Consider the following 23,158-nt stretch of genomic DNA (forward strand, 5'->3'; position numbering starts at 1 on the left):
ATCCAGCCTCTGTTTAAAAGCCTCCAAAGAAGGAGCCTCCACTACACTCCAGGGCAGAGAGTTCCACCGCTGAACAGCTCTCACAGTCAGGAAGTTTTTCCTAGTGCTCATGTGGAATCTCCTTACCTGAAGTCCATCACAAATGGATTTTATCATTATTATTATTTCATAAAATATAGGCCTTGACTGCTCCTACTGCTATTAAGACTGCTGCTCTTAATTTTTGCTGCTATAATTGTGTTGTTAAACCTGGTCCCATTGCACTTTACATACTTGAGGTCTGCCCCGCACTTTACATTGACTCCCATTGCACTTTATATACATAAGGCCTGCCTTGCACTTTATATTGAATACTGTCTTCCACTATACCTATGTTGTTGCTATTTACTTGGCATTTTATATTTGCATTAGCACTTTGTGCATTGTCTAAAGATCAAGGCAAATTGGAGGGAGGTGGAGATTGCAGGCTGGGGGAGGTGCTGAGGGGAGACCAATATTAATATCTAATAATTATGTTTTACATCAGGGATTGTCCTTTAGAACATGGACTGGAGATGGGGGAAATGGCCAAAGCAAGGGGGGAGGGTCCTGAGCGGGGAGCCCCCATTGAGGTGGTGACTGGTAGGGGAAGATGCGGGAAAGGGAGACCCAATTTATCAATGCGGCCTAATATTAGTGATAGATCTAAATTACCAATTCGGCCTTCATGTGGAAATTCTAAATTACCAATTCGACCAAAAATTTGTGAAAGAACTATTACAAATTTAAACCGGGCTCCGAACAAAATTAAGCTGAGTACCCAGGATGGCGGTCCCTCCAGGTTGAGAGTGGTGCTGCTCAATGCCAGGTCAGTTAATGGAAAAACATCAACTATCCAGGACCTAATCCTCGAAGAACAGGCTGACCTAGCTTGTATAACAGAGACCTGGTTGGATGAGGCTTGGGGGGAGGGGGGGGGTTTAATCTCTCCCACTTTGTCCACCAGGTTACTCCGTGCAGCACCAGGCAAGATCTGGAGGGCGGGGAGGAGGAGTCGCAACTGTCTATAAGGATTCCAAACCCCTGACCAGGTGCCCCATCCCACAGTCTACCACATTTGAGTGTGTCGGCCTGAAGATCGGTGGCTGGGACAGTGTTAGTGTACCGACCACCCTGTTGCACTACAGTCTCCCTACCTGAGCTAACCGGAGTGGTCTCAGGCCAGGCGTTGGAGTCTCAACGGCTCATTGTGCTGAGGGACTTCAATGTTCATGCTGAGACCACTTTGTCAGGAGCGGCTCAGGACTTCATGGCTGCCATGGCAACCATGGGCCTGTCCCAATTAGTATCAGGCCCCACCCACAGTGCTGGACACATGCTGGATCTGGTTTTCTGTTAGGGATGGGAAGAAGGTAGCGGGGTGGAGGAGCTAACCATTGCTCCGTTGTCATGGACCAACCACCACCTGATCGGGTTCAGACTTATTGCACCTTCCTACCTCTGCAGGGGTGGTGGACCCATTAAAATGGTCCACCCCAGGAGACTTATGGATCCAAATGGTTTTCTGATGGCTCTTGGGGATTTTCCCGCCTCCTTGGTAAGTGACCCTGTCGAGGCTCTGGTCTCTCTCTGGGATAGGGAGATAACCAGGGCTTTAGACATGATTGCTCCAGAATGCCCCCTCTCGAGTAACCGAGCTAAACCGGCTCCTTGGTTCACTGAGGAGCTGGCAGCGATGAAGCGAAAGAAGAGGTAGCTAGAGCACGTGTGGCGGCAGAAATGTGACTTAAGGTAGTATTGTGAGTCCTGTATAAGCATTGCTGTTCTTAGTTTCCAAGAAAGAATGGGGTGCTAGCAAATTTTGGAAAACTGACTTTTTAGACTACAACAGCCAGAATCCCTCAATCAACATAGGCTGGATATACACCGTGCTATTTCCCAGGATCTGATCGTAGGTTATCTTATTTCAGATTATCTGGCAGTGTAGACTTACATAATCCAGATCAAAGCAGATAATCTGGGATCAGATCATAGGATATACGGCAGTGTAGATCCAGCCATAGTTTCTGGCTGAGCATGCTGGCCAAGAAATTATGCGTATTCTAGTCCACTCTAGTAATTTTTCCAAGTTTGGCTCTTCATTAAAACTCTGAAGGGAGAAAATTCCCACACATTTCTTTTAAAGAGAAAATCACTCCAAGTGGGACAACGGCATTCTGTCACGACTGGGTGTGACTGATTAATTTCAAATAATAGAATTCAATGTCTTTATTTCTGACCTGAGTCTGGAGGCTGATGTTACTTAAGCTTCTCTTTTATGAAAGCATTTCTGTTCCCTCAGCCGCTCCTCCTTTTGCTGATCCTCACACAAAATGCTACGTGTCTTTGGCTGAGCCTCTGTTCCCCCTCAGACTATGTCTTCGCCAGCTGGAAGCCTACACACAAAGTGAAAATGTGAGTCAAAGAGCAGAATTTGAACAGCTGTCTAAATACCATGTAGATGTTTTTCTTCATACTGTTGCAAATGAGTATTATGTGAGTTATGCGTACAATGTCCAAATCAGATTTTATGACCCATTATCTAAATAATACATTGGACATTTCCTTGTTCTAAAATTATATTTCTGGATGCCATCCTTAAATCTACTGATCAGGAGTAAAATCTGGTGAAAGCAATGCAACTTACTGGGAGTATTCATAGGACTGCAGTTAGTTGTTCCAATATTTTGAGAAGACCAATCCATCCACTTTGCAAATACATTCCCACTCACTTTGACAGCATACCATGGGCATAATAGAACAGATCTTGGCTCACTATGTGTAATATTGTGGTTGTGTCACATGGATATCTGTACAAACATCAGAGGAATTGAACAACGTGCACTTAATTAGCTAGAGATATAGACCAGCCAAAAGTTAAGCACAAGCTGACATTTTATCCATTAAAATGAAGTCCTCAACCCTGAGCTGTGTCCTGAGTTTTTGTCCTCCCAATAAAATGATTCAGTGTCATCACTCCGCTTAGAAACTACTGATCCATGGAATGCCTGAAATGTTTTTGAGAAATATTCTTGCTCGCCTGTGCTTATACAGTGTTATTTGCAACTGTTTCTTACGAAGCCTGCAACATGGATATTAAAGATGAGGAAGCTTCAGGGGTGGAAATGATTTAAAATGAGAATCTTGAAAATCTTAAATCAGCACAAGCATGATCAAATATACAGAGATTGAAACTCTAACTTTTAAGAGTTAATGTCTATGGATGTTATAACACATGTCTCCTAAAACATATTACCCCATGGTAAACACGTCTTGGCTGAGACAGGAGCATGTCTGCCTAGCCCCTCCTATTACTGCACAAATTCCTTTCTGGAGGAACTTTGAGATTGTTGATTTTACCACACAAGGCTCTTCCCCATCTGTGTCATACTAGTTTTTAGAGATAAGAACGGCATTACTTGGATAACAGCTGAACAACTTGGAGAGGCCCTGCACCCCCTGAACTCTCCTATTTTCACAGCTTCAAAGCTCCAGTAATGCATATTATAAGATTTTTTTATTTAATACCTTTAGTATTGTAATTATTTTGCAATTGAGATGTGTACTTTAAAGTCTTTTTTAGCTTTTGTAATATGAATGAGTGGAAAGTTTTGCAAAATATTTTTACCTTGAAAGAAAAGGAAACATTCAATTGGTAGGGGGAAATGACTTGTTACTGGCAAGGGCAATTCCAGTTCCTTCACTTAATTTTTTTTAACAAGGAAATGACCAGGGGGAGAGAAAGGGTTGTTTCTTTCCTTTGCAGCTGAGAAGGACAGCTGTCATGATCAAGGGGAGAAAAAGTTATGTTTGCAGCTGGGATGGACAGCTCATGATGGATGTCACATCACTCCAAACAAGAAATGTGTGACATTGATAAATAATACTGTTTTAAAAAAAATGAACTGATTTTCCCTAGAACACAACATGGGAAGTTCATTAGTAGAGTGTACGTGTGTGTGGTTTTCGGGCAATGCTTCAGAGTTATCCTTAATTTTAAGACACATGGAAATTTCCCTGTTTTGATTGGTCAAATATTGAGTGATAGTTTTTTTGTTAGCAGCAGCAGAGATGCAACTCCATTGCATACTGCCAATGTATAAATCACCTTTTGTAATGTGATCAGCACCACACTGTGATTTTGTTGGAAATTGGTTGCTTGATTAAAAAAATGTAATTTAACCACAAATTATAAGGTCAAAGCTGGTACAATCCATGATGGATATACTGATACCGTAATGATATCTGTCTGTCCACTCTACATGACACCTCTTATCAGGCCCGTAGCCAGGATTTTGATTCGGGAGGGGGGGCTGAGTTTGATTCGGGAGGGGGGGGGGCTGAGTTTGAGTGAAAGAGGGTCTACCCTAGCAAACCTTTTGTATCGTTACCCCAATACCCGCATGCATATGAGATATATTGAGTATGGTGATCAGATCATGATATGTATAAACATAACAGTTTAAGGCCTTTTCGCAGACCACGATGAGAATTTGGGGGGGGGGGGCTGTAGCCCCCAAAGCCCCCCCCCCCCCGGCTACATGCCTGCCTCTTATAGTTGGTTAGCTGTTATCTTTGCTTAGAATGTGTCCTACAGACCTCTTCCATTCCATTCACCGTAGGAACTGGGGATGTGACCTTCCAGATGTTGCTGATCCTCAGCTACCAACAGCTTCACATAGCATGGTCAATGTGAGATCTAATAACCCAAACAACTGGGGTGCAAAATCTTTCCCTAACCATCTTAGAGGTGTTACATACAGAACACTGGAGAATGCAGACATGACCTAAGTTGAGGTCAGTTCCTAATCTCTCTTTGTTTTACCCTTGGAATGCTTAAGACCTGAAGAGGCCTCTCTTTGAAATGAGAAGTACCCTAGAGGCTTTGAGATACAATTTCTGAGCATACAATTTTGTGTTGCAATTTTGAGAATGTGGTGAAGGCCTTAGTGGATCATTCGGATTACATGTGGCACATAGCATACACTTTTCCCACCCTTAAAAATGCATTTTTGGAAGTCAGTGAAAAAGCATTTGGCTTGTGTTGTGCCCTGTAGGTAGGGACAAATAAGAATCTAATTTTAATAAAATAAATTTAACAAAAAATATCAAGTTCTTCATTTTGACATTAGAAAAGGAGAAACAGATAATGTAAAAGGCCCAAGACTGTTGTCACTGGAATATATTCAAAGATCAGAAATGGACTTTGGACTACAAACTAGATTGTGCTAAAATATATTGTAACTTGTAGTGCAAGGGGGAAAGACAATTTCTTCAAGACACTCATGACAACAATTTTCTGGAATAATTTTATATCAGAATAGTGGTTAGATAGAAGTTTTACTGTCAGTAAAAAGCCCTTGCTTTAGCACCTCTTTGGTAATATGCATGCAATTTAATACAAATTGATTTACTGGAATCTCTTTCTGACTTTTCTTCTTCTTGAGGTAGACATTTAAGTACCAAATCTCTAGTCAACTTTTGTCTTCCTAGCTGTAGATTCCTATAGCTGTGTCTTTCTTTAGGTCACAGTTGGATTGAAAGTAATAAATAAGCAGCACGCAAACATCCTGTCATATCTGCACGATCCATTCCAGCTGTAAATACTCCAATTTCTACTTGTAACTTCCTTCTGCAGTTTCAGCACATGCTTACTGGGGTTTTGTTTTTCATGGGATGATCCCTTTTGCTTGTTCACAATGTATTGCTAATCTTGTGTTCTGCAATTTTCTTTTGCCCAAGTAACTATGGAACAATTGCATTTGCACAGTCAAGTAGTTTAATGCAATTCTTTCAAGGCTGCAATGTTATTCATACCACATTTTTCCTTTCTTTGTGGTGTTTTTATCATATCATCTATATTGCATAGATAGAATATATAAACTCTGCCATTCAAAATTTCCACTACAATCCTATATAAAAAGTAGGGTTTACTGATTTAACAAAGGTCATTTCTGCCACTTTGATATTGGTTGTTTTATTTAAATTACATGGGAGAGAGAGTTCAAAGTGAAATATCTTCAAAAACACACACACAAACACACACACTTATTGAGTTGGGGAATTGTTCCTTGGAGGATAGAAGGTTATTTATTTATTGTGTTGAAGTGAATTGAAGGTATAGTTATAATGTATTTAAAGACACAAAGTAAAACTTGGCATTATACTAAATGTCCTTTGATCAGAAGCTGGCCACTTAGAGTGCTTCTAGTGGCACTGTGAGAATGTCCTCCATTGTGCATGAGGCAGGGCTCAAGTTGCATATTAGTAGGTGGTCTGTGGTTTACTCTTCACTGCACTCACTTTGTGGGCCCATTTCTTAAGGTTAGCTCTGCATCTTGTGGTGTCAGAGGACAGTCTGTTCAGCACCTTCCAGATTGCCTATTCTTCTGTGTGCCGAGGAGGGAGTTTCTCATCTGGTATCAGCCATTGTTTGAGGTTCCGGGTTTTAACCTGTCACTTTTGGATTCTCACTTGCTGAGGTTCCTGTGAGTGTCTCTGCAGATCTTAGAAAACTATTTCTTGAATTAAGACATTGGCATGGTGGCTGATATCTAAACAGAGGATGGGACGGAGATGTCAATGCCTTGGTCCTTTCATTACAGACTGCTGTTTCCCAGCAGATGTCAGGTGGTGCAATAACAGCTAAACAGTATAATTTCTGCAGTGGTGTTGAGTGTAGACATCCTGTGATAATGTGGCATGTCTCATTAAGAGCCACATTCACTGTTTTAACATGGTAAGATGTATTCCACACTGGACATGCATGCTTAGCAGCAGAGTAGCAAAGCACAAGAGTAAATATCTTCACTGTGTCTCATTGTGATCCACAGTTGTGCTGGTCAGCTTTCGTATGATATTATTTCTAGTACTCACTTTTTGCTTGACATTCAAACGGTGCTTCTTTTAAGCAAGAGCACGATCCAGAGTAACTCCCAGATATTTTGGTGGGCTGCAATGCTCCAGTGGGATTCTTTCCCAGTTAATCCCCAATGCTCGATACTTAAGATGAAAACCACACATCTGCATTTTAGATGGATTGGGAATCATCTGGTTTTCTCTGTAATAGGCAGTAAGAGCACCTAAAATTTTAGAGAGCTTCTGTTCAACCATTTCAAAGTTTCCTGCTTGAGCTGTGATGGTACGATCATCAGCATAGATGAAACTCTCTGTCCCTTCTGGCAGTGGTTGGTCATTTGTGTAGATGTCAAACATTGATGGAGCAAGCATGCTTCCCTGAAGCAGGCCACTCTGTTTTCACCATCTGCTTCTCTGACTATGGAACTCATCAAAAAAGCTCCTGTTTTGTAGCATATTTCCTATGAAGCGTGTGAAGTGGTAATCCTTTGTGATGTTATTTTTTTCCTCAGGAGAAGGTGATGATTTACAGTGTCATAAGCTGCTGACAAGTCTATGAAGGCAGTTCCTCTAATCTGATGCCTTTCAAAATCATCTTCTATGTGCTGAGTCAGTTTCAAAACTTGTGATATGCAGCTTTTGCCTTTCCTGAAACCAGTTTGCTGTGAAATCATATATGGTTGTCTGGTTGTCTGTTTCATAATTCAATGCAAAATGAGTCTCTCAGGAACTTTGTAAAGATGGCACAACAAGGAGATTGGTCTACAGCTTTTTGTATCATTATGGTCTTTGCCTGGTTTCAAAATTACTATGACTCTTTCTTTCCTCCCGATTTTAGGGATCTGACAGGATGCAATGTAGTTGGTCATCAGCTTCAGCAGCCAGACTTTGCTTTTGGGCCAAAGTTCTTAATTTGTTCCATCCGTAAATCATCCAGGCCACTGCTTTGCCATTTTTACATTTATTGAGAGCTGGTTCCAATTCGTAAAAGGTTCATGAAGGATGTTGTTCTCATTATCTGGTTGTCTGACTATTGGTTTCCTTCCTAGTTTGGTGGCAAGGTTGGGTTTCCCATTCTTCAGAAGTTGATACACTATCTGATTTATGTTGGCATGGGTAATGGTTTGTGAGGGATCATTGCTCCACCGTCTTATCAGCCTCAATGTCTTCTGACTGCTCCTGTCCATGTTGACTTCTGTTATCAGCTTTATCCACTGTTCTTTCTTGGCTCATATAACCTTCATTTTAAATATCTCTGTCTGGGTATTAATCCAGTGATCTAGGATGAGCTTCCTGAGGTAAGATAATACAACACCTCCGTCTGCTCAGTTTTACATAAAGAAAGTGTCTGAACTTGTGACTCAATTTGACTTTGATACTGTAACGACGCCACCAGTTGAAGGGATGTTACCGATTTGTCAGGGTCCCCTAAAACTTGTAATGAATCTACAAAATCGATAACACAGCCAGTAACCTGTAGTATGATGTTATTCTTTCTTTGATGTGTAACGCGGCTTGACTCGAAAGTATATGAAACAGAGACTTGGATTTAAGAGAAACTGTAATAAGTGTATTGAAGTATAGAAGCTTAATGGTTTCAATGTTTCTTAACTCCTAGAGGTACATTCCTTTAGTGGTTACATTTATAACCTTCCATAAAACAACTCTTAAGAGGACTGTTCTTTCCACTAGACAAGTTTTAAACTTATTTCCTTCAAAATGTGTTTCTTTCCTTAACAGATCACTCCAGGTACTAGCCTATTCTTTCCCTCTGTTATCTCTGTTACAGTAAAGATTCTTACTGGGGTTCTTTCCCCCTTTTTGCTCAAACCCTAACTACTAATCTAAATAAGTAAACTTGACCTATCTAAACCACACAGGCTAAAAGCCTAAACCTTCCTGATTCTCAACACAGTAGAACCAGCTTTCCCTGAGGTTCTCTGACCACAGACTGCCTATTTTAAAATGCCTGCTCTTGCCAAGTGGCAGTTGGCTCCTCCCCTTTTTCCATGGCAACCCATCTCAGAGTGAGGTGAGCTGGCTACCATCCCCCTAGTTATGCTATTTTAACTATTTACCCCTTTATACACCTACCTATAATTATACATGACTGTAGGTTAAAATTCACACTTCACCACAGATACCAATAACACCATCTTACAGGGGAGATACAAGGAAGTCTTTGAAGAGCTGTGTGGTGCCTGCAAATGTATTGCCCACCAACAAAGTGAAATATCTGGAGGGCTGCTCAACTGGAACTGCTGGAGGGGGGCGGTAGCCACTACTAGGTTGCAGCCTTTGCCATTTAAAGCAGTTGCATCACCTTTCCTAATGATCAGACTGGTCTTGAAATGGCCTAATTTAGAATTGCAGCTTCATAAACCGATCTTGTACATGTTTACACAAAGTCTCCTTGACTCAGCTGAACTCATTTTCAAGAAAACACCTTTAAGGTTGAATTTCATGTTTCATCTCACCAAGACATTTTCCTACATGGCGAAAACCCCAACATAGTCATGAAAATATAAAGCATGTGGCAGTTGTTTTGCTCTAGACTTGTACATTGTTTCTTGGAACCATGCATCCACAATGTAACAGGATTAGCATTATCAGTACTTTGAATTAACCTAGTGTTATTAATTAAGTCCCACTGATTTTCAGGGGTTTTCTCCAAGTATAATGAACCAATATTCAACATCACTTTTTAGGCACTGACATGAAACTTATGTTGAGAAACATTGTGCAACGTATTCCAAAGACTCACAACTTCTTTTTTTCTTCGAGATTAAACCTAGCTATTATAGAGAACTGAAAGAGACAGCAGCAGCTGTTGCTGATGCACTCTGTACAACTGAAATCTGTTATGGGATAGATTCCAGTTAAGACTGTTCCCAAGGACCCTGATCTAACAAGAACTCTGACTATTGTATATGGAAATTCTTAGACTGAGCAGCTGGAAGACCATTTCCCATGTTCCATATGGCATGATTATGAGAGAGGAGTTCAGAAGTTCATGACAACAAACTATATACTGAACTGAAGAGAGACCACAAGTCAAATTAAGAGACAATTATGCTGTAAAAGCTATTGCCTTAACTAAACTTTGTGAAATAAGTTTCTTTTTTACTCTTTCCACATGTTCTTTCATCTTTCTTTTAAAATTTCAAATTTAAATGAATAATGTTCATTTAAAGCCAGTAGACTAACTTGCACAATGGCTTGTAAATCTCATATTTTACTCAAATATTCATGTTTACATCCATTTATATTATACTTTATCAAAGTAAAATTGCCAATACTGTTAAATTTGAGAGAGGAAGAAAGGTGAGACAAATTTGGAATAATATAATATGACTTGCATTACAAACATATTATTTTACAATTTGATTCTACATAAACAGCAAATCATTCTGATATAGGTTACTAATTCAGAAAACATTTTATTTAGCACAGAAGATACTTATGGCTCTCCTATCTATCTGTATATTTTTGGTTTTCCACCAAGAATCTCCATGTGTCATACATGGTTCTCCTCTGCTGTTTAAGACAGTAACATCGGGGGAGTAGTGCACAGTGGTAAGACATTGGAGAGCGCCTTCTCTGCTGTGACACCAAGGGAAAGATAACTTTAAAAATAATAGACTAGTTTATTTCTATTTTTTACATATAACAATTTAAATGCTTTAAAACTGATTTAAAACTTTTAATCAGGTTTAAAGCATTGGATTGTTTCATGTGTTTTAATATGTTGAAATAAATTATTTGCTTACATTGTAAAATTATCTCGAGCTATTTACATGGGTTTTATATCAACACTGCCCCGAGAGCCCATGAAATAGGGTAGGATATAAATCTGCTAATGAATTTATAAATGAGAATTAAGTTGTGAGCTAATGAACACCTCAACAGTAATACCCTTAATAGTCAACAAAAGAGTAATACCCTTAATAGTCAACGGGGGAAAAAAACAGACACATCACAGAATTCTCCAACCCAACAAAGTGGCTCTTGATGTCTCTGATGCTTTTTGGAATAGAGGCAGGTGGAATACCCCCCAATTGGTTAAGAAGTCCCTAGGGCAGATCCTTATGAAACATCCATTGGAAATAAATATCGAATCAGCAACATGGTTGAACACAAAGATCCTATGGTTGCTACTCACTTTTGGAGATATTAACACCCCCAGGGATATTTTGTTGCATATATCGTCTTTCCAGGGTTTGGGGATTCAAGTAAAAAAGGTGTTCCAAGACCAAGTCACTTGCCCACTACTAGAGGGACATGTAGTAGGGAGCCAATCCGGGAAACCCTCATACAGTCCCCAGGTGCTCCTTGTTTTTGATCTATCGACCCACAATAGTGAAGTAGACCTCCACTTAAGGTCCCTCACTCCATCAAAATTTAATGAAATAGAGCTCCAAACCCTGCCCCTAGATCAGCCCACTCCATCAAAATTTAGCCAAATACAGCCCCTAACCTTGCCCCCGGACCAGCCCACTCCATTAAAATCTAGCCAATTAGAGCTCCTAGCCTTTTTCCCAGACCAGTCACCTCCATTAAAATTTAGTCAACTAGAGCCCCAAACTCTGCCCCTAGACCAGCCCTCCCTGGTCTCAAGAGTTTCCACCAGTCTTTCCATACAGGAAGCTGTTCTTGAGAGTTCCCAATGGATAACACCCTCCACCCCTCTGAGAGATGTAGCAGTATATAAATAAAGATTATTATTATTATTATTATTATTATTATTATTATTATTACACCGGCTCTTTGGCTTAGGAATGGAGATTTGATGTCAGGGGAAACCTTTATCTTTGCCTTTAAGGCAAATGTATTATGGCCTTTTCTTTGCAGAATTTGTTAACACAGGGAATGATTTGCCTAAAGTTATCTGATAAATTTCCATGGTTGGATAGGGATTTGAACAACTATACAATTCTGGGACTCTTTGTGTACATTTCAAATCAACATATCTAATTCATTTCTGAATGTCAAGATACTTGCAGGGAAGAAACCCATAATGGCTTTCATTGATAGAGACCAGTGGGCTGTGTTGTAATTTGTGCAACTTAGTTGGGAGTGCCCAAGGTTTACTTTCCACTAGATAGCTGTCTCGGGAGCAACCCAAATGGTTAAACTGTACTTTGGGCACTGGTGATTCACCCAAGGGGAGGTTGTGGAGATCTGGTCTTAGGTAGACATCTTTCTGCATCTGGACCTGCATCAGGTTGCTCTCTCCAGCTTGCTTTTTACAGTGTAAAGCAAATAAATAGGGCACAGGCTGAATAAAGTGGCCCTTATTTCAATCTAGCCCCTGTGTCTGGTCTTGTTATTTCATCGTTGGTCATCTGTTATTAGATACATGCAGGATACATTAAACCTTGGCAGTGTTGGTTCTGCTTCTGCTGCTAGGGGAAGATAATTTCATGTTCATTTCTTTTTGTATACATTTTTTCCTTTTTCCTGTCTCTATTATTCCACAGATGGAGGAAAAGTCATTTAAATCATGAACCTCAATGCTTTCAGGAAATTAAGGGGCCTGATGGTCTAGAAATAATAAGAAACACATTATTAAAATAGAGCACTAGAAACTGTATGTTCAGGCAAATGCTATTTCAAATGGGCATACTGCATTTTGCATTTGAAATAATTTGTGGCAATTTTATTTTAGAATAATGCAGCACATTTTATATAATTCTGAAATGTGTCATCTGTTGAAAGGCACAGTGGCAACATTAAGAACTAGTTATTTAATTTATTTGTGTGAGACTCAAATAGAATATGTATTGTTATGGCATATTTAATGCAACAATCAGGAGTGCTTACTGTTAGCTTTGGCAGAAATACCAGCTGTGCCTCTTCCTATGATCCAAGGACCTAAAGATGGTAGTGCATGCAGTGGTAACCTCAAAGTTGGACTTCTGCAATGTGCTTTACATTGTGCTACCTCTGTAGCAAGTTAGGAAACTCCAATTAGTTCAAAATGCATCAGCCAAATTGGCCACAGGAACATCCAGGAATGAGCATGTTCGACCTATACTAAATTCACTCCACTTGTTCTGCCCCCACACTATTTTAACTACTTGGAAGGTGAATTGGCTGTACGGGGAACAGATCAGAGACTATATAGTTGAATCAAACAAGGATTTATTATCTGACAAGCATTTTAGACTCTCTTCCTGAGTCTCACTATAAAGTCTTTATGAGGAGAGGTAAAGTCTTTGAGAGATAGACACAGTTCTGGCCGAACTGAGGCTCTTTAATCTTTATTTCTTCTTATTGTCTCTTTCCTGTATGGTGTTCAGCTGTCTCTCTAAGATGGTCTCAATATTCAACTCCGAATGGATGTGCTATTTGTAGACCTTCTGGTCTTCCTCTCTCTTCACCTTTCAGTCACAAAAAGGCTGACTCTTCCAAGAACCAGAACTACCTTGCCTGAAACTCCACCCCTGAGGGGCGACAGGGGCTTCAAATGCAAAGAGCCTGTCTAGAGTGACTCCTCCCCCAAGAAACTGTACATAATATAGTCATCCCTCTAACTAAAAAGGGCTTAACTAGAGGTAAACAGTGAGGGTCTTCATGGGGCATGATACAAATTAGTTTCTGGGTAAAGCACAAAGTGTTGGTTTTGACCTTTAAAGCCCAACATTATTAAGGTCCAGGTTATCTACAGGATCACTTTCTTCCATACAGTCTTCTCGGAGGTGTCTACTCCAGCCTGCCAGAGCCTGACTAGCAACTGTTACCCAGAGAACCTTTTCATCAGCTCCCTCAAGACTGAGGAATGACCAGCTAGATCAGCTGTTGGAATTTAAGACACAATTGAAGACCCATCTCTTCCAGTAGGCCTACCCGGTCAATTTTAAGTTGTGAATGTTAATCGTCATTTCATCAGCTGATTTTAACTTGTATTTTAACTATGTGTATCTTGTTGTATTACCTTTAATAGTGTTTTATCTCTTGTTTCAATGATGTTGTATAACACCTTGTTTTAATGATGTATCCCACCTCAGGCCAAGGGGAGAGGTAGGTAATGAAATTATTATTATTATTATTATTATTATTATTATTAGATAAATCCTTCATTTCAAGGGGTCCTAAATATTATATGTCTTTGTTGACAATTGATATAATCATATCAAAGGCTGGACACTTACGAGGTAATTGTAAGCCTTGGATTGCCACTATTCCAATGATACTAGAAATTGTCAATAAATTAATATATATCAGAAGTTTCAGTTGTTGTACCAGCCCTACAAATGTACTTACGAACAAAATACTGGAGGTGTGCATTTTATGGGTTTGTGGCATGTGTAGTGGTACTCTTTTTGCTCTTACACAAAAATGTAAAAATGATAAGATTATCCCTGAAGAACAGATAAAAGTGTCTATGAAAAATAGTTACAAATTAAAGCCCAAAAGGCAGCAATATAACAAGGAGAGACAGACTACTGCCAACGATGGAGTATTACTTTAAATTCACAACTTCCTCCAAAAGCATCTGCATCACAAACTTAGAAATAATAAAATTTAAAAATCCAGGATTGTCAAAGGCAAATGTGATCACTACATTGGTAGGAAAGGAACCTTACCAGACAGTGGAATGGCACCATCTGGTGATTATTTTCTTGTTTATTATATATTTACCTATGTTTGCATGTATTTATTGACTGATTAAATTTTTTATCCAGAATTTCCAGTAAGAAATTTCCAAGATTGAGAATAGTCACAAAATTAGTGAAACAATTATACAGTATCAGCCCACATTAGTGGATTTGATATCCATGTTACACTTACCCATGTTTCCAAAATAATTTCCTTTTGGAAGTGTTTGCAGGCCTTGCTAGATCCTCCAGTGAGATTCTATGTTATGTTTCTGATACAAGTATAGTAAAAATATAGGTTCACTATTATTCATGGTTTCAGATATCAAGGTGGGTGTGTATTGGAACCTATCTTCCATGGAAATTGGTGTCTTATTGTATTTAAAATGCAGAGGTAATAAAAATATGGTTGAAGAAAAACTTTAAACAGCAGGGCCAAATGAACAGCAGTTAGAAACTCATCTGAATAAAAAGCATTTGAAAGCTCTCTTAAACAGACCAAGTACTCCTTTCAAACAGGTTTATTCTAATGATGATTCCATCAAAATTTATACAATTTAGTTTGGAAATGCAAATCTTGATAGAGATATTCAGCTGGATAAAAAGCAAGCATTATGACCTCAAAAATTCTTCCCTGCACAGATTAAAATCTTCACTTATTTTACTTAGGTGATTCCTCATAGTCCGAGGATGATAATCCTTCAAGTTCAGTGTCTTGGCAGTGGATCTGTAGGTGGCTGTGGAGCCCTATTCTTGATCTGCATGTTCTCCTGCAGTGAGGACACCAGTTTCCAGGTGGAAGGCGGTCCTGGACAGGGTTGGCTTGACATGCATTCCTATTGGCACATTTCTCCCTTTCTCCCTTTCATACCTCTTTCTCCTTTTCATACCTCTTTGAATTCTGCAGCACTACTGGTCACAGTTAGAGCGCTCAAGGGCCAGGGCTTCCCAGTAATTGTGTCTATGCCACATTTTTTAAGGTAGGCTTTATGACCTCAATTTTTTCCCCTGCTCAATTAAAATCTAAACTAGAGATAATTTAATCCACTATTCTCCCAGCAGACCTCATCTACACACTCATACCCTCCTTCTCATTTATATTTATAATGGCTCCAGAAGCAGTGGATCTCAGCGTGTAAAAGAGTGCTATGGAAGAAGAATAAATGTCCTGTTAATATCCCACATCTAAACTTTAAAGAGCTCTAGAGATAAACAAGGCATTCGAGACGTGAAACTTTAGAAAATAGAGAGAATTTCCAGTAAGACATTTTGTGCCCAGCACAAAATCATTTCAAATGCAGACCTAAGCAGAATGCATTGCAGTGATTTAAATGCAAGATTCTCAGTTTTGTGGTTCAAACCTTTCCCTCATCCAGCAAGGACCAAAATGAGGGTGCATCTGCACTGGATAATGAATGGAGTTTGACACTACTTTAACTTCCATGGCTCAATGCTATGGAATTATGAAAGTTATAGTTTTACAGGGTCTTCAGCCTTCTCTGTCAAAGAGTGCTGATGTCTCACAAAACTTCAAATCCCAGAATTCCATAGCATTGAGCCACAGCAGTTAAAATGATGTCAAACTGCATTAAGTCTGTTGAGTGTTTCAACCAAAATGGGCATGCCATTTGTTTTCTGACCAGGCCAACCTGTAGATTCAGTAAGATGCCCATGTGTAAAAACACTTGCAAATTCATTAATTCATTCAATTTATACATTGCCCTTCATGCACCAAAGGGGCCGAAGGCCGAAATAAACAGATGGAGTGATGATCAGGATCATGTCTACAGAAGTGACTTAATTTCCACACATAGGACCAGAAGGAATAAAAAAAAAGCAGGTTGCCAAAGTTCAGTGCTCAAACTGGTACACCATGCTGGCTCTCAGGTAAATGTGCTTAAAATTCTGCAGAAGAACTGTCAGGTATTTATCTTTTCCTAACGTAGATATACAGCAAGAAATGTAATTGGAAAATATAACTCACTTAATGCCAACTGCTTACGATGCATTCTGGTAAAACATATTCAGAACTGTTGACTGATGGGATATTTCTGATATTCAGCATTTCTCCAGCGAGATACATCTTTCAAATGAGTTGCAGGATTTTAAACATCTCAGCACTCCACAGACCACAGAATTTTTGTCTTATTAGTAGTCTTCCATTTACAAGGGTGGCATTAAACACAGAGTTGATTGACAGATGGATGAGATTTCATAGCAGGAACTGTGAGATGTAACATGTCAATTGTTGATAAAAGCATTGCCAGCAGTCGGAATGAAATTGGGATTAAACCATATTATATTTGTTGCATTATAGTGGTTGTATGGAAGCAGATCTTGTACCTTACATGGTGAAGCTTTAGCTGAGTCCACTGCTGCTGGAACACCAGTGCCACCAATTTGACTTACCTAGTTGGCAGCTGATATGATTTACCTAGTTGACAATAGTATCAAACAAGACTCCAGAGTGGCAGAATCTGAATGGTGACAACTACCTTGGGTCTACTTCATGTGTGTTTCTTTGACACTGCCTCTATTGATCCTGCCATTGCCAAACAGCTACTACAGAATGTTGTGGGGCAAAGCTAGCATCATCACCATAATGGCATTGACCAGTACAGAGCTAGGAGCTGTGTGGCACTATATCCTGCCTATTAGTGAGTGATAAGCAGTTGGAGCATAGCCGCTGCTATTGGGGAAATGCCCAACCTGTAGTTGGGCTCAAATCTGAGCTAAAAGCTGAGATACAGAATTTGGAGTTAGTTGTGACCTCACTAGATTGCAGCATTTTCTGACTTGCTTCTCTATATGATGTAATGCAGATAATAATTATAGCTTAGATTTCAGGGTGGTTTTAAATATATTGAAAGCTGTTTTGGCCCTATGGGGGTGAAAATGGCATAAATGCAAACATCATTAATATCAAATGAGCCATTAGGGCCAGCATGGTGCACTGGATGGTGTGTTGGGCTTGAACTCTGGGTTACTAGTCATTTGGTCTTGGAAACCCATTGGGTCACCTTGGGGAAGTCAAGTTCTCTCAACCTAAGATGAACGCAAAAGTAATCCACCTTAAGCAAATCTTGCCATAAAAGCTGTTATGTCACCATCGGTCTAAAACAACTTCAAGACGCACAGCAATAAATCATTAACATTTGGTTTACTGTCTATTCTCAATGTTTAAATAATAATCAGGTTTTGAGAGGCCTCTACTGTCACATTCCATATGTTATATTTCCTAATCCAGATTTGAAACTGGCTATTTAGTTAGCTATTTTGCTTGAGAATACTGGTAACTCAGTGTCTCATTTTATAAATTTTATTCTCCCAATTGTCTTCTGCAAATGTATTTATTTACTCCTCTTTTAATTATGTTGTGCTAAACACAGAGGGAGTCTTGAGATCTATGAGCCACACTAGGAAAATAAATTAAACTGTGCAAATAAGACATTGTTCGTCTTGACTAAAGAGCTTGTGTGGTCATTCATCTGCCTCTGAGGAATTGGCTAATGTCTTTAATACTCAGAGTGGAAAATGCTCCACCTCCGCCCTTTTATTTCTACACAGAAGCGATTCTGTGCATTCCATGAATGGGGGCACTTTGAAACTTTTAAGGCTTCTGTTTTGCAATATAGAACTGTAACCTAGCCTTGGGCTGTACCTCACTGAATTCTGTGCAACTTGTATGCACATAAGTGTGGCCTTTTCTACAACAATTGGCCAGGTTCCAGAAAAACATTTCTGCATACAGAACTGATTATCTGGGCATGGCTTGATTTTTCCTATGTGAAATTCTGGCAGAAAGATGAAAAATAGCCATTTTTTTCATGAAGAACCTCATTCTCACATGCAGAGATTGTCTTTGGGCTTTGTATTGAGAGTTCAGCTTCTTGATATATGGAGTATCTATTTTCCAGTGAATTTGGAAATATGGCACATGGTAACAGTCAAATGCATCTAGTTAAAATCCACTCTGCAAGCTGGCCATATGGAACAGCTTGTAAGAACAAAACGCTCCCTTCTCAGCAGATGGAGATGTTAATCTACATGCAGAATATTATCCCTGGAAATCCAAGGAAAGCCAAGAAGAGAAATGCTTCTTTAGTAGCCTCACGCTTCGGGTTGCTTGGTTATTATAAACTTTTTTGAAAGAATTTACATTTCAAGCTCTATCTCAGCAATAGAGTCTTTGACTTGGAGCCTGGATCCAGCATACAAAGAACTCTTATCAATCCAGTCTACAAGGACTTTTATCAAGTAATGCCACTTTCCTTTAGGTCACCTCTTAAACAAATATGAAGGTATTAATTATTTCATTTTTTCAGTGATAAACTACAGTTTAGAAGTGCTTTCCCACTTATTTTTGGCAAGTTATGCAAACATAAAATTGGATTGGCATTCAATAGTACAATTATGGTTTTGTAACTGCTATATATTCAGAAATACTACTTAGTTTTACTGAGAAATTATGTAAAGACCACACCAACCCACCTTAAAGCCTAGCAACCAGATCAGATAAAAGGGGTCCATTCATTCTTCCAGTGTAAAGAAGATGTTTCCATCCTTCTCTTGCCAATGAGTAAGGCTGTGACAATCAGGAGGAGCTCTATTGCAAGTCCTTGTTGTTGCCTCACTTCCTGATAGGATGAAGTGGAAACATCCTCTTCTTTGGGTTTGTACTGTAGAATCAGTGCAGTATGGCACCACTTTAACTGTCATGGCTAAATATAATGGAATCATGGGAATAGTTTGATGAGGCGCCAACCCTACTTTGCAGAGAAGGCTAAAGACCTTGTAAAACTACAGTGCCCATGATTCCACAGTATTGAACCATGGCAGTTAAAGTGGTATCAAACTGCATTAATTCTACAGTGTAAATTTGTGCCCAGTTACCATATGACAAGACTTTCTTTGCCAAATCTGGCTGTTGGCACTTTAGGTAGGCTGAGAGTGGGGCAGATGTTATGCAAATGTGACTAAACAGCTAGTAGAATTTTCTTATTGAGAAGAATACTTAGGGATAGTCATTAATATTTTAACATCTAATTTTTTTCCAGCTGCTTTTTCTCTGGTCTCCTAGAGAAATTGGTAGAGAATTTGAAAGAGGAAAAGACTGTCAAGAAACAGAAAGTGGAATTGCTCAAAGACAGCTGGCCAGGAGAAGATGTCAGAAAGGAGTGAAGATGGTCAAGAACTGGGTGGAGAGGAAGGGGAAACCTCTTAGAGCAGTGGTTCCCAACTTTTTTCAAGTCACAACCCCATTTTACAGAGGCAAAGTGACACACGATTCGGATACATTAAAAATAGGGTTTTTAATAGGGTAAATGAAACCACATCCAAAATAGATTTTTCAGTATAATATACTCAAACAAATCTCTGTGCAGGATGCAATGATGTGATTATTTCTTTTCCGTTTTTCAAATTTTCATAGCTCACCACTGCCTGGCAACCCCGCAGAAAGCCCTTCACAACTCCATTTGGGGTTGTAATCCATTGGTTGGGAACCAGAACTACAGTCTTAGAGAGTAGAAAAGTGGATGAAGAAGGCCGCATTAGGGACCATGTTCAGGTTTAGCTCCCTGATTACATGGTTGCCTTTTGTTTCCTCTGCCTAAGTTAACCTACAGTGCATCAACTCTGTAGAATTATGCAGACTGACGCCACTTTAACTGCCATGGCTCAATGCTATGGAATCCTAGGATTTCTAGTTTGATGAGGCACTGGAATTCTTTGGCAGAGTAGGTTACAAACTTTGTCAAATGACAACTCTGATGATTCCATAGCATTGTTCCATGGCAGCTAAAGTAGTGTCAAACGACATTAATTCTACAGTGTAAATGTACCCTTAGAACAGCTGCCTCAGTCTTTGCTGTATAGGCCTAGCTTGACTAATGAGAGGTCAGCAGGGTAGAATCTGCAACTTCTCTGCTTCAGGTTGGGATGAGAGAGCAAGGTAGAAAACCTTCTGCTCAGATTCTAACTGAAGAAAATGCTGTGAGTGGATAAATGTGGATTTGTGTTAGGAGAAAGATGATACGAAAGAGTAGGAAAAGGCGACATTGAGATATTAAATCCAATACTTACCTAATGCACCTGTGCTGTGGCCAGACTCTAGCAGATTTGCACAGCTTACTTGTGCTTATCACGCAAAAAGAAAAGGCCTAGTTGTAGTTTTAAATAATTTTTCTTCTTGAATGAAGCAATGAGTAATTTTAGCAATTTTCTCCCTGCTGCCTGAAAGTCTTTAAAACCCACAGTTTCCAAAGCCTATTGTAATTCAGGACTTATTCTGCACAAAATTTGCCCATGGTTGAATTGCATTATTGGTCTATGTGCCTCTTTTACTTACTATAACACTAAATCAGTTTAGAGCTTTGAAAAATTAGTTTTATGGACTACAATTTCCAGGATATGCTGGTAGTTGTACTCCGCAGAAATGTATTTTTCCAAGTCCTGATTACTGTAACAAATGGGAACATGGCAGAGTGAGGGAAACACAAATGCCTCCGTTTTTGCATTTTGCAGGAAATAAGCTCCTCAAGAAGGAGAGAAAAAAATACCTCACAAACCTATCAGTGTTTCATTTTTAGTGGAGTCATTTTTGTCATCAGAACCCTAGGTTTGTCCTTAGATTGCTTCTTGGATTCCTGCCACTTGGGATTTTACCCAGAAGCAGAAAGTGTATTGCATGCAACAATTTTCTGTACCTTTTAAGGTGCAATTGAAAAGATTGGTTTGGATTGTGTGGGCATATTTGCTTACTCAAACTGCTGCAGTTAGAAAGTGCCAGCAGCTCAAGGCTCTGCTTTCTAATCCCACAGGATGCAATTAGCTTCAATAACACAATTTGTAAATTGATGGGAAAATGCCCATATTAAATAAATTTACATTTCTTGGTACCTGATCATATTAAAATATAGCCATTTAAAATTGACCACAGAATGGATCATTTGGGTCTAAAATAGGGTGATTGTTACCGTATGCTGTGAAAAAATATATATCACAGCTGTCCCCCCTTTTTTTTGATACTGTATAATCTCCAAGAAGATCATTAGCCATGATAATCATCAGCTTGTTTGGTACTGTAAGATCCTTTTCACTCAAATTGATTGGAAAAGATCCATGGAGGTTGAAATAATGTTTTGTGGTTACTAAAACATGAAGAGAACATGAAAAATCTCCCAATGATGTGTGAGGGAAAATACTGTCTTTTAAGAATTCAGTGATAGATGAAATTATACATTGATGCCAAACTGTGCTGTTCTCAGTACATTATGCAGTGAAATTGACTTGTTTATCCTATCTGACACTAATTGTTCATATCTGTATCCTAGTTAGAAAACCATTCCTATTTTCCTTTTTCTATCAGGACAGTTCCTTCCAAGTATTTTCAAATATGAGCCACCATACCAAAGTCTTGCTCAAAGTCATTGTCTTGTGATTTCAACACATTATGTGCTAGTGAAAACACAATCAAAAGGAAGTGAATCAACACATGTATATATGCAAAAACATATGTAGCTCCTAAGAAACTGCATTTTTTAAAAAAAAAAATAAACAAAGTTTTGAATGTAATTTTCCTGGATATTGGCAGGGGGTTGGACTGGATGGCCCACAAGATCTCTTCCAACTCTATGATTCTATTATTCTAATTTCTGGAAAGCTTGAAAAATGAGATCCAAGATTGCTGGGGATCTATGTGTTGTCAAAAATCTAGTGAAATGAGAATAATTCTGGAAACTCAAACCATATGGCTCATTCTTTTAGAAATACACATGTTTTTTTTACTGGCAAATAAATAGAATGAATCATCAATGAGTGCCTTAGTCATTCTTTTTCTCTGCCCCCAAATGTATTACTTCTTAAACTAGCATAAGGAGAAGCGGTAGTAACAAAAAGTTTTTCTCTGGTCAATTTCTTCACCAACTGTCGGTAATCCTATTGTGACAAACCAAAGTTGAGAGAGAGGTGATTCTTATATTCAGACTTCTATTTAGAAGAAAACCAGGTAGGTGTCTGTCCTATTCCAGATTACATTGTCGAAGGCTTTCATGGCTGGAATCACTCAGTTCTTGTGGGTTTTTTCGGGCTATATGGCCATGTTCTAGAGGCATTTGTTCATTTTCATGGTTTCTTCCTTTCTGTTGAAATTGTTCTCAAATAAAGAACCTGGACACAGCATTTTATTTGAGAACACAAACATGCTGGACCACTCTCACAACCACCATGTCAGGCTACACAGAGAAGCCACTGAAATCCACAAACATGTGGACAATTTCAACAGAAAGGAAGAAACCATGAAAATGAACAAAATCTGACTACCAGTATTAAAACATTCTAAAATTGCAACAGCAAAAACAGCAGAGAGAGAAACAGGCAGGGACATCTAATCACCTTTCAAGAAGAGTTTGCTCCAGGCAGCCCATTGTATGCTAATAAAGGTGGTCAGTTGAAAGATCCACACCTAGCCCACTTACAAAAGCCCTTTGTCTCACCCTGGTCATTCCACAGATATATAAACCCCTTTTTCCCAGTTCCAGCAGACCTCACCTCTGAGGACGCTTGCCATAGATGCAGGCGAAACGTCAGGAGAAATGCCTCTAGAACATGGCCATATAGCCCGAAAAAACCCACAAGAACTGACTATTCCAGATTGACACAGTGTCACAGTGACACCATTT

The sequence above is a fragment of the Anolis sagrei genome, chromosome 5, assembly GCF_037176765.1.
Source record: "Anolis sagrei isolate rAnoSag1 chromosome 5, rAnoSag1.mat, whole genome shotgun sequence".
Taxonomy (NCBI): Eukaryota; Metazoa; Chordata; class Lepidosauria; order Squamata; family Dactyloidae; genus Anolis; species Anolis sagrei.